Raw genomic sequence first — 13,285 nt, forward strand, 5'->3', positions numbered from 1 at the left:
TTGACTGACCAGGGTACCCCATTCATGTCTAGGGTAATGAAGGAGATGTGTAAGTTACTGCAGGTTAAACAGCTCCGCACTTCTGTGTATCATCCTCAGACAGATGGCCTAGTCGAGAGGTTTAACAAGACCTTGAAGGGGATGCTAAGGAGGGTGGTCAGCAAGGATGGGAAGGACTGGGATTGTTTGTTGCCCTATTTGATGTTTGCCATACGTGAAGTTCCCCAGTCCTCCACGGGTTTCTCACCCTTTGAGCTGTTATATGGCCGTTCCCCACGTGGGCTTTTGGATATAGCCAAGGAGACCTGGGAACAGGAGAGGACCCCCCACCGTAGTGTGATAGAACACGTCTCCCTTATGCAGGACCGCATAGCGGCGGTAATGCCCCTTGTAAAGGAGCACATGACAAGGGCACAAGAGGCCCAGTCTAGGGTCTACAATAGGTCAGCCAGACTCAGGACCTTTAACCCAGGCGACAGAGTGCTAGTTCTGGTGCCCACCGTTGAGAGCAAGTTCTTGGCAAAATGGCAAGGACCATATGAGGTCATGGAGAAAGTGGGGGAGGTTAACTACAAGGTATCTCAGCCGGGGAGGAGGAAACCCGAACAGATATACCACGTGAACCTCCTAAAGCCATGGAGGGAAAGAGAGTCCCTGATAGCCGTGGGAGTAGAAAAAGCGTCTGTCCCCAAGAAGGTGACACCGGAGGTAGGTGTACCCGATGCCAAGGTGCCTGAAGTACAGATCCCGGAGTCCCTCTCCAGGGCCCAGATTCAGGAAGCGAAGGAGTTTGTGCTCCGAAATGTGGATGTGTTCTCTAAGTTACCGGGACGTACTTCAGTCATCAAGCATGACATCGTAACCGAACCCCACATCCGGGTACACCAAAAACCCTACCGGGTCCCGGAAGCGCGCCGGAAAGCCATATTCGAAGAAGTCAGGCAGATGTTAGACCTGGGGGTTATCGAGGAGTCTAAAAGTGACTGGTCGAGTCCTATTGTGTTGATTCCCAAACCTGATGGTTCCCTACGGTTCTGCAATGACTTTAGGAAGTTGAACGAGGTGTCCAAATTTGATTCTTATCCCATGCCCAGGGTTGACGAGTTGATAGAACGACTTGGACAGGCTAGGTTCTTCTCCACCCTTGACCTGACGAAAGGGTATTGGCAGGTACCCCTTACTGACAGGGCCAAAGAGAAGACCGCTTTTGTTACCCCTGATGGGCTTTTTCAGTACGTGGTACTCCCCTTTGGGCTACATGGGGCTCCCGCCACATTCCAGAGGTTAATGGATCTCGTGCTAAAACCTCACCGGAGATATGCCTCGGCCTACTTAGATGACATCATAGTTTATAGTAACGATTGGGAGAGTCACCTGGCCAAGGTGCAAGCAGTGGTAGACTCCCTGAGGGCAGCAGGGCTGACAGCGAACCCCCAAAAATGTGCTCTGGGTCTGGAAGAGGCCCGTTACCTGGGGTACCGTATTGGGCGAGGTGTCATCAAACCCCAAGTAAATAAAGTGGAGGCGATCCAGCAGTGGCCACGACCTATGAGCAAGAAGCAAGTGAGGGCTTTCCTAGGCATAGTGGGCTATTATCGCCGATTTATCCCCGATTTTGCTACCATAGCGGCACCCCTGACTGACCTGACCAAGGGTAGCAGGGCGGTGATGGTAAAGTGGAGTGAAGAGGCTGAGGGGGCGTTTCAGCGACTTAAGACGGTTTTGTGCGAGGGACCGGTACAGATCACCCCTGACTTCACCAAGACCTTTATTGTGCAGACTGACGCTTCTGACGTGGGCTTAGGGGCTGTACTGTCCCAAGTAGTGGAGGGTGAGGAACATCCCGTGACATTCCTGAGCCGCAAGCTCACACCCCCTGAGAAGAACTATAGCATAGTTGAGAGGGAGTGCTTGGCGATAAAATGGGCTCTGGAATCCCTGAGGTATTACTTGATAGGGCGACAGTTTACACTAGTGACCGATCACTCTCCCCTCACCTGGATGAGTCAGGCCAAAGAGAGGAACGCCAGGGTCACAAGGTGGTTCCTAATGCTGCAGAATTTCAAATTCACGGTAGAACATCGAGCAGGAAAGCTGCATGGGAATGCCGATGCCCTATCCCGTACCCACTGTCTGATGGCCAAAAGTGTTCGCCCCCACAGGGTCAAACAGAGGGGGAGGGTATGTGAGACACTGAAGGGGTTAACTGTGGATGGGCGGTATGTTTCCCCTAGGTTTTGCTATTATGCAAGGCCTTAGTGCTGAGGTTGGGTGTCCAGCACCTTGGACACAGGTGATGGGAGCAGCCCAATCAGCTTTTTTTTAAACCGCTCAGCAGAGCTCAGAGTGTTGTCTCTCTCTGGAAGAAGGCTGGAGAGCACACAGCCCTGACCTCTGTGCCTGGAGCAGCCAAGTGATTTTGTATAGTGGTGAGTTAGAGAATCACTGTATAGTTAGCACCCTGACGGGTAGGATTTTTGTTTATTTAATGCCTGAATGTGAAGGCTGTTTTATTTTGCTGCTACAATAAACGCAGGCGAGACCTGTTTTGGACTGTACCTTGGTGTCACTGTCTTGAACTGCATCCCAGCACCCCGCTACCACGGTCTCTACTGGGCCAAATCTCCCACACCGTATATATGGGCACAGCACAGTACTACTACTCCTATCCTGTATATATGGGCACAGCACAGTACTACTACTCCTATCCTGTATATATGGACACAGCACAGTACTACTACTCCTATCCTGTATATATGGGCACAGCACAGTACTACTACTCCTATCCTGTAGATATGGACATAGAACAGTACTATTACTCCAATCCTTTATATAGGAGCACAGCACAGTACTACAACTCCTATCCTGTATACATATGCACAGCACAGTACTATTACCCCTATCCTGTATATATGGCCACAGCACAGTACTACTACTCTTATCCTGTATATATAGACATAGAACAGTACTACTACCCCTATCCTGTATATATGGGCACAGCACAGTACTACTACTCTTATCCTGTATATATAGACACAGAACAGTACTACTACTCCTATCCTGTATGTATGGACACAGCACAGTACTACTACTCCTATCCTTTATATAGGAGCACAGCACAGTACTACTACTCCTATCCTGTATACATATGCACAGCACAGTACTACTACTCCTATCCTGTATATATGGGCACAGCACAGTACTACTACTCCTATTCTGCATATATGGGCACAGCACAGTACTACTACTCCTATCCTGTATGTATGGACACAGCACAGTACTACTACTCCTATCCTTTATATAGGAGCACAGCACAGTACTACTACTCCTATCCTGTATACATATGCACAGCACAGTACTACTACTCCTATCCTGTATATATGGGCACAGCACAGTACTACTACTCCTATTCTGCATATATGGGCACAGCACAGTACTACTACTCCTATCCTGTATGTATGGACACAGCACAGTACTACTACTCCTATCCTTTATATAGGAGCACAGCACAGTACTACTACTCCTATCCTGTATACATATGCACAGCACAGTACTACTACTCCTATCCTGTATATATGGGCACAGCACAGTACTACTACTCCTATTCTGCATATATGGGCACAGCACAGTACTACTACTCCTATCTTGTGATACATTTGATGTCTTCTTAGTGAAAGTATCCAGATAATCCTGAAGGTAAACATATTTTCCCAGCGCTCTGGTCCCAGGAGAACAGATTTACATTCTTATTTAATCTGCGAACAATGAAGATATTAATCATCATGTGACGGCGTCCAGGCGGGTCAGAGATCGTTCCATCGGATGGCGCAGAATAGTCACTGTGACCCCTCACAAGAGGGGAAATAGGACCGTATAGAAGACTATTGTCTATGCTCCATGTGGATGCTGTAAAGCAAATCTGCAAATGCTGTAAACAGCAACTCTTTCAAGATGGCCGCCTCCATAATCACAGATTGAGTATAAAATAAAAAATCTTTAGTAAAAATGGAGATTTTATCGCCCTAATGCGCCAGAATAGTGGGGCAAAAAGTTGCTAAATTTGACACTTTTTTGTTTTAAGCCGGGCCTAATAGAAGAGGGCGTGGCCTCCAAAATATTTACAAATTAATTAGGGTATGTAACTCTAATCTCTTAATTGTGTATCACCATCAATCTGTAGCTGGTCTCATACAGAATTCGATAACTTCCTCACAGCTCACCCCCTGCTGGTTCAGTGCTTGCACATACAACTCACTACCTATTGTCTTCCCATATCCCGTGCTGTAATCTCCCAGAATTCCTTGCAGCACCGAGCATAGGTATTAATCCCTCTGATATGTCAAATTACAACAAGACCCATAACACATAAGAGATCAAAATTCCTGAAATATTTGAGAATCCCCCCCCCCCCCCGTCACGCCGCAAACACTGCAACATGGAGGGACGCAAGCAACACTTCCTGCTGACAATCCTCATATATACATAAGTATCATGTGATATGCAGGGGGATGGAGAACAAGATGAAGGGGAACGTGGGGTGCGCGGGGGGGTGGGGGTTATAGTAATCCATGGTATTATATAGGCACAGTCCATGTTATATCACAAGTCTCTCAGGCTATGCCAGGCAGTGACATATTGGGGGGGATTTACTAATTCTGGCGCAAGCACGACTGTCGGCATCGGAGATCAGTCTCCGGAAAGCACAGCCCGATGTATTAAAGTGGCGCACGGCTGTAAGTAAATAATGGGTAGACGGTAATAATCAGTCGTGCGCCATAACAATGCCGACATCAATGAGATGTGCGCCAAAATCTTACATGGACTGCGCCTTAATTTTGCTCTCTGACCATTTTTTTCCTGGTCTATTGTGCGCCAAAAATTGCGCCTAAAAATGTTGACAAAATACACATAAATGTGATGGATAATGTGGAAAAGTTAGGCCGACTTGCACACAAAAAAAAACGGAGGAGTCGGGATAGTCGGATACATCTGTTCTTTCTGGCACAAACTCATTATAAACGATCCGCAACAATTCTGTGCCAAAAAAAAACGTAAAATCCCGGCATTTTTTTTGGCGCAGATATGATAATACATGGAAATTAAGCCCGGGAGGAGATCTGAGAGTCTCCTGAAGGGTTCCTCACTGCTGAGTATTTGGAGCAGTGTAGCAGGAGGTGGACCTCATCCTCCGTGGTCTCCTGGTCCTGGCACTGTTGGCACAGTCGGATCTCCCTGGGCACGTACATCTGTCTGTGCCGCCCGGACTCCATGGCTCAGTCTGTAGCAGCTCAGGATCTGACGGTCTCTGGGGTCCGGTAGTTTCTCCAGATCCAGGCCCGGTCTGTAGTCTCTCTGTAGACCCCGGTAGACGGTCAGCTTCTGGGATGCCTCTATGGTGGTCCTCCAGGCACTCCTGGACCTCCTGGACCTCCTGGACCTTGTTTATCAGCTCCAAGATCTATCTATCTAGCTCCTATCTATCTATGTATCTATTTATCTATATGCAGTCTATATAGCATATTTTTGGACCATAAGATAAACTTTTTAGCAAGAAAAAATCTTGCTAAAAAGTGCCTGCGTCTTATAGACCGCAGGTCAGGCAGATACAGCACTGCCAGACCCTCCTGACCGCTGTAAGGTGATGTCCTGACATAGCGCTTCATCCGACCTCCCAGAGAGGAGAGCCTCTGCTCTCTCCTCTGCCTACAGGACCTGCCATGATGTCAGAATCATGTGATTGATCACATGCTTCTAACATCACCACAGGTCCTGCTACTGCCGGAAAGGGGGGAAGGGTGTTCCTTATGTGTGTATAGCAGTGCAGAGTAGTTCCCTGTGTGTGTCTTCATGTGTATAGCAGAGCTGTGTGCGTATTCATGTGTATACTAGCTCCCAGTCAGTGTGTGTGTATTTGTGTATGTTGCAGTGCCCATTGTGTATAGCAGTGCTTAGTGTATACAGCAGTGGTAAGTGTGTTCCTATTTCTGTTTGTATGTGTATAGCTGATCTGTGTGTGACAATGAATGGATGTAACAGATCTGTGTGTGCTGTGCGACCAACACGGATATTTTAATTGGTGTAATATACATTTTTCCTTTTTGGAAGCCTAAATCTGGGGTGCTTCCTATAGTAAGAAGTGTCTTATAGTCCAAAAAATCTCATATCTATCAATCTATCTAATATCTATTTATCCATCTATCTATCTATCTATCTATCTAATATCTATCTATCTCATATCTATCTATCTATCTCATATCTATCTATCTCATATCTATCTATCTCATATCTATCTATCTCATATCTATCTATCTCATATCTATCTATCTATCTCATATCTATCTATCTCATATCTATCTATCCATCTCATATCTGTCTATCTCATATCTATCTATCTATCTATCTATCTATCTATCTCATATCTATCTATCTATCTCATATCTATCTATCTATCTATCTCCTATTTATCTCATATCTATCTATCTATCTCCTATTTATCTCATATCTATCTATCTATCTATCTCCTATTTATCTCATATCTATCTATCTATCTATCTATCTATCTCATATCTATCTATCTATCTATCTATCTATCTATCTCATATCTATCTATCTCATATCTATCTATCTATCTCATATCTATCTATCTATCCATCTCATATCTATCTATCTATCTATCTATCTATCTATCTATCTATCTATCTATCTATCTATCTATCTATCTCATATCTATCTATCTATCCATCTCATATCTATCTATCTCATATCTATCTATCTATCCATCTCATATCTATCTATCCATCTCATATCTATCTATCTATCTATCTATCTATCTATCTATCTATCTATCTATCTCATATCTATCTATCCATCTCATATCTATCTATCTATATATCTATCTCATATCTATCTATCCATCTCATATCTATCTATCTATCTATCTATCTATCTATCTCATATCTATCTATCTCATATCTTATATCTATCTCATATCTATCTATCTATCTATCTCATATCTTATATCTATCTCATATCTATCTATCTATCTATCTACCCTGTTTCCCCGAAAATAAGACAGTGTCTTATATTAATTTTTGCTCTGTAAGAGGCACTAGGTCTTATTTTCAGGGGATTCTTATTTTTCCATGAACAAGAATTTACGTTTAAAAAATGTTTAAAAATCAACTTCTAAAACATCCTTATAACTTTCCAAACTCTGAACTATTGGAATATTTGGCCCCAGTCTCTCATGTTTAGTAATAGCACTTTTCTTCAATGACCACTTCATGTCCAGGTAGCTGCTTGTAGCGCATTTGTCCTGCAACAGTCAGTGATTTTATTCCGCAATTCTTCACCCATGTCACAACCTATTGCAGCATCTAAAAAATCTATTAATACTAATGTACAGCTTGGGATGAGATGTAGCAATGTAGGTCTTATATTCAGGGGAGGCCTTATATTTCTAAGATTCAACAAAATTGTACTAGGTCTTATTTTCAGGGGGAAACAGGGTATCTATGTATCCATCCATCTATCTATCTATCCATCTATCTCATATCTATCTATCTATCTATCTATCTATCTATCTATCTATCTATCTATCTATCTATCTCATATCTATCTCATACCTATCTATTTATATATCTATCTGTCAATCAAACAGAAAAACAGCAGCACAGTCTTCAATTCTATCCTAATGCTCTCACCAGAGAAGAGTCCATCAAGTAACTAAATAACATAAAGGCAGCGCTGCCATATATACTAAAAAATAAAGTGGTACTTAATTTCACTAAATAACTTTCCACTATAGACCAGCTGTTATTAAAGGGCACCTACCACCACAAATCTACCTATAAAGGTATATCGGGTGGTAGGTGGATCAATGGGACGTGAGGATAGCGCTTTTAAGGGCTAATCCTCGCGTCCCCGCACTTCTTTAGTAACTTTTATTTTACTTTCATGGTGATTTTATTATGCGGCTACTGGGGCGTGGAGTAGCCGCATCTGAGATTACACGAGGCGGCTACTCCACGCCCCGGTAGCCTCTTTTCTCCTCCTACTCACCATCTTCGGCAGTCCCGCGCCTGTGCAGCCCCGGCTTCAGAGCAGTGACCGCGCAGGCGCGAGCCTGCTGTTCTGCGCATGCGCAGGCGGCAGGATCGTCGGACGAGGGCGCGCAGCGATCCGTCGCCATGGTAGCTTCGGGTCTCACGGTAGTATGGCAGTATATGATAGGATCGATCAGACAACCTAGGGTTAAAGTATCCTAGGGAATCTGAAAAATAGTAAAAATAAAAAAAAAGTAAAAAAAAAAATTATAATAGAAAAACCTAAAAATTCAAATCATCCCCCTTTCCCTAGAACTGATATAAATATAAATAAACAGTAAAAATCATAAACAAATTAGGTATCGCCGCGTCCGAAAATGCCTGATCTATCAAAATATAATAACGTTTTTTCACTGCGTTTAACCCCGTAACGGAAAATCTCGTCCGAAGTCAAAACTGGCAATTTTTTGCCATTTAAAAAAAAATTAAAAATTCTATAAAAAGTAATCAAAATGTCGTACAGTCCAAAAAATAATATCATTGAAAACATCATCAAAAGTCGCAAAAGATGAGACCACCCTCAACTCCATACAATGAAGTATGAAAAAGTTATAAGCACAAGAAGACAGCAAAATAAAAAAAAAATTTTGTACATGAGGTTTTAATTTTTGTACATGTATGAAAACATTATAAAACCTATACAAATTTGGTATCCCTGTAATCGTACTGACCCAAAGAATAAATTAAATGCGTCATTTGTGGCGTGAAGTGAAAGCCGTAATATCCAAGCCCACAAGAATACGACACAAATGCGTTTTTTCACCATTTTCACTGCATTTGGAATTTTTTTCCCGCTTCCCAGTACATGGCATGGAATATTCAATGCAATCACTATGAAGTGCAATTTGTTACACAAAAAACAAGCCGTCACATAACTTTTTATGTGTAAAATAAAAAAGTTATAGATTTTTGAAGGTAGGGAGTGAAAAATGGAAATGAAAAAACGGGAAAGGGCCCGGTCCTTAACCGGTTAAAAGGGCTATCCTCACGTCCCATTGATCCACCTACCACCCGATCTACCTTTATAGGTAGATTTGTGGTGGTAGGTTCCCTTTAAGCTTGATAAAAGCTGATGTACAACTGGTGGAATAAAGTACTGCTTTATTTTTGACTATATGGCAGTGCTGTCGTTATGTTATTTTGTTATATATGTATCTCATGATGAATTCTAGTTAAACCCCTGAATTCTTCACGTTCTCATGGACGCTGCTGCTATTCCCTACGTATTATTTGCATATGAATCCTGTAAATGATGCGTCTGTGGCAGTGGCATGTAGCGACATGGAGGATTGTTGTACTTGTTTTCCCTCAGTTACATCATTGGTTGCCCATTACTTTAGCCTTTAAATATTATACAACATGTGACTCCTGGGCTACAATTTTGGAACCATTGTGCAACTTTAACATTATTGTGTGAAGGAAATATTCACATTTAGAATTAGTGACATATTTTATTCTACCTTGTACTGGATCTCCTTCCTATATAGACTGTCGCTGTCACATGGCGCCGTATACCTTTATACGTGCGCAGAACCCATGTGACTGCACGCAGCGCCATCTGGTGACAGAAGATGTCAGAGCAGCTTTATTAATGCCCTAAAGTTTGAAATGAATCTAAATGAGGATGATATAAGTCTCTAGAAAAAAGTAAGCGCTCTTCAAATTGGTGAAATGTATATCCTGTACTTATCTACAGAAGTTACATGATAGTATACACATATCACAAAATAAGTGTCCAACTACTGAGGTGTCCTAGACTGTATCCAACTACTGATGTTTCCTAGAATGTATCCAATGACTGAGCAGTCTAAGACTGTATCCCACCGCTGAGACGTCCTACACTGTATCCAACTACTGAGGTGTCCTACACTGTATCCAACCACTGATGTTTCCTAGAATGTATCCAATGACTGAGGAGTCTAAGACTGTATCCCACCGCTGAGGAGTCCTACACTGTATCCAACTACTGAGGTGTCCTAGACTGTATCCAACTACTGAGGTGTCCTAGACGGTATCCCACCCCTGAGACATCCTACACTAATGTTTCCTAGACTGTATCCAATCACTGAGGCGTCATAAACTGTATCCCAACATTGGTATTTCCTAGACTGTATCCAATTACTGAGGTGTACTAGCCTGTATCCAACCACTCTTGCATCCAACCATTGAGGTGTCCTAGACTGTATCCAACCACTGTTGTTTCCTAGACTGTATCCCACCACCGAGGAGTCCAAGACTGTATCCAATCAATCTTGTGTCAAACCATTGAGGTGTCCTATACTGTATCTCAACATTGATGTATCCTATACTGTATCTCAACATTGATGTATCCTAAGCTGTATCCCACCATTGATGTATCCTAAGCTGTATCCCACCATTGATGTATCCTAAGCTGTATCTCACCATTTATGTATCCTAAGCTGTATCTCACCACTGATGTGTCCTAAGCTGTATCTCACCATGATGTATCCTAAGCTGTATCTCACCATTGAGGTGTCCTAAGCTGTATCTCACCATTGATGTATCCTAAGCTGTATCTCACCATTGATGTATCCTAAGCTGTATCTCACCATTTATGTATCCTAAGCTGTATCTCACCACTGATGTGTCCTAAGCTGTATCTCACCATGATGTATCCTAAGCTGTATCTCACCATTGAGGTGTCCTAAGCTGTATCTCACCATTGAGGTGTCCTAAGCTGTATCTCACCATTGATGTATCCTAAGCTGTATCTCACCATTGATGAATCCTAAGCTGTATCTCACCATTGATGTATCCTAAGCTGTATCTCACCATTGATGAATCCTAAGATGTATCTCACCACTGATGTGTCCTAAGCTGTATCTCACCACTGATGTGTCCTAAGCTGTATCTCACCACTGATGTGTCCTAAGCTGTATCTCACCATTGATGTGTCCTAAGCTGTATCCCACCATTGAGGTGTCCTAAGCTGTATCTCACCATTGATATGTCCTAAGCTGTATCTCACCATTGATGTATCCTAAGCTGTATCCCACCATTGATGTATCCTAAGCTGTATCTCACCATTGAGGTGTCCTAAGCTGTATCTCACCATTGATGTATCCTAAGCTGTATCCCACCATTGATGTATCCTAAGCTGTATCTCACCATTGAGGTGTCCTAAGCTGTATCTCACCATTGAGGTGTCCTAAGCTGTATCCCACCATTGAGGTGTCCTAAGCTGTATCTCACCACTGATGTGTCCTAAGCTGTATCCCACCATTGATGTATCCTAAGCTGTATCTCACCACTGATGTGTCCTAAGCTGTATCCCACCATTGATGTATCCTAAGCTGTATCTCACCATTGATATGTCCTAAGCTGTATCTCACCATTGATGTATCCTAAGCTGTATCTCACCATCGATGTATCCTAAGCTGTATCTCACCATTGATATGTCCTAAGCTGTATCTCACCATTGATGTATCCTAAGCTGTATCCCACCATTGATGTATCCTAAGCTGTATCTCACCATTGATGTATCCTAAGCTGTATCTCACCATTGATGTGTCCTAAGCTGTATCTCACCATTGATGTGTCCTAAGCTGTATCTCACCATTGAGGTGTCCTAAGCTGTATCTCACCATTGATGTATCCTAAGCTGTATCTCACCATTGATGTATCCTAAGCTGTATCCCACCATTGATGTGTCCTAAGCTGTATCTCACCATTGATGTATCCTAAACTGTATCTCACCATTGATGTGTCCTAAGCTGTATCTCACCATTGAGGTGTCCTAAGCTGTATCTCACCATTGATGTATCCTAAGCTGTATCTCACCATTGATGTATCCTAAGCTGTATCCCACCATTGATGTATCCTAAGCTGTATCTCACCATTGAGGTGTCCTAAGCTGTATCTCACCATTGAGGTGTCCTGAGCTGTATCTCACCATTGAGGTGTCCTAAGCTGTATCTCACCATTGATGTGTCCTAAGCTGTATCTCACCATTGAGGTGTCCTAAGCTGTATCTCACCATTGATGTATCCTAAGCTGTATCTCACCATTGATGTATCCTAAGCTGTATCCCACCATTGATGTATCCTAAGCTGTATCCCACCATTGATGTATCCTAAGCTGTATCCCACCATTGATGTATCCTAAGCTGTATCCCACCATTGAGGTGTCCTGAGCTGTATCTCACCATTGAGGTGTCCTAAGCTGTATCTCACCATTGATGTGTCCTAAGCTGTATCCCACCATTGATGTATCCTAAGCTGTATCTCACCATTGAGGTGTCCTAAGCTGTATCTCACCATTGAGGTGTCCTGAGCTGTATCTCACCATTGAGGTGTCCTAAGCTGTATCTCACCATTGATGTGTCCTAAGCTGTATCTCACCATTGAGGTGTCCTAAGCTGTATCTCACCATTGATGTATCCTAAGCTGTATCTCACCATTGATGTATCCTAAGCTGTATCTCACCATTGATGTATCCTAAGCTGTATCTCACCACTGATGTATCCTAAGCTGTATCCCACCATTGATGTATCCTAAACTGTATCTCACCATTGATGTATCCTAAGCTGTATCTCACCATTGATGTATCCTAAGCTGTATCTCACCATTGATGTGTCCTAAGCTGTATCTCACCATTGATGTATCCTAAGCTGTATCTCACCACTGATGTGTCCTAAGCTGTATCTCACCATTGAGGTGTCCTAAGCTGTATCTCACCATTGAGGTGCCCTAAGCTGTATCTCACCATTGAGGTGCCCTAAGCTGTATCTCACCACTGATGTGTCCTAAGCTGTATCTCACCATTGATGTGTCCTAAGCTGTATCTCACCATTGATGTGTCCTAAGCTGTATCTCACCATTGATGTGTCCTAAGCTGTATCTCACCATTGATGTGTCCTAAGCTGTATCTCACCATTGATGTGTCCTAAGCTGTATCTCACCATTGATGTATCCTAAGCTGTATCTCACCACTGATGTGTCCTAAGCTGTATCTCACCATTGATGTGTCCTAAGCTGTATCTCACCATTGATGTGTCCTAAGCTGTATCTCACCACTGATGTGTCCTAAGCTGTATCTCACCACTGATGTATCCTAAGCTGTATCTCACCACTGATGTATCCTAAGCTGTATCTCACCATTGATGTGTCCTAAGCTGTATCTCACCATTTATGTATCCTAAGCTGTATCTCACCATTGAT

Source organism: Engystomops pustulosus, chromosome 11 (genome assembly GCF_040894005.1).
Source record: "Engystomops pustulosus chromosome 11, aEngPut4.maternal, whole genome shotgun sequence".
Classification (NCBI taxonomy): Eukaryota; Metazoa; Chordata; class Amphibia; order Anura; family Leptodactylidae; genus Engystomops; species Engystomops pustulosus.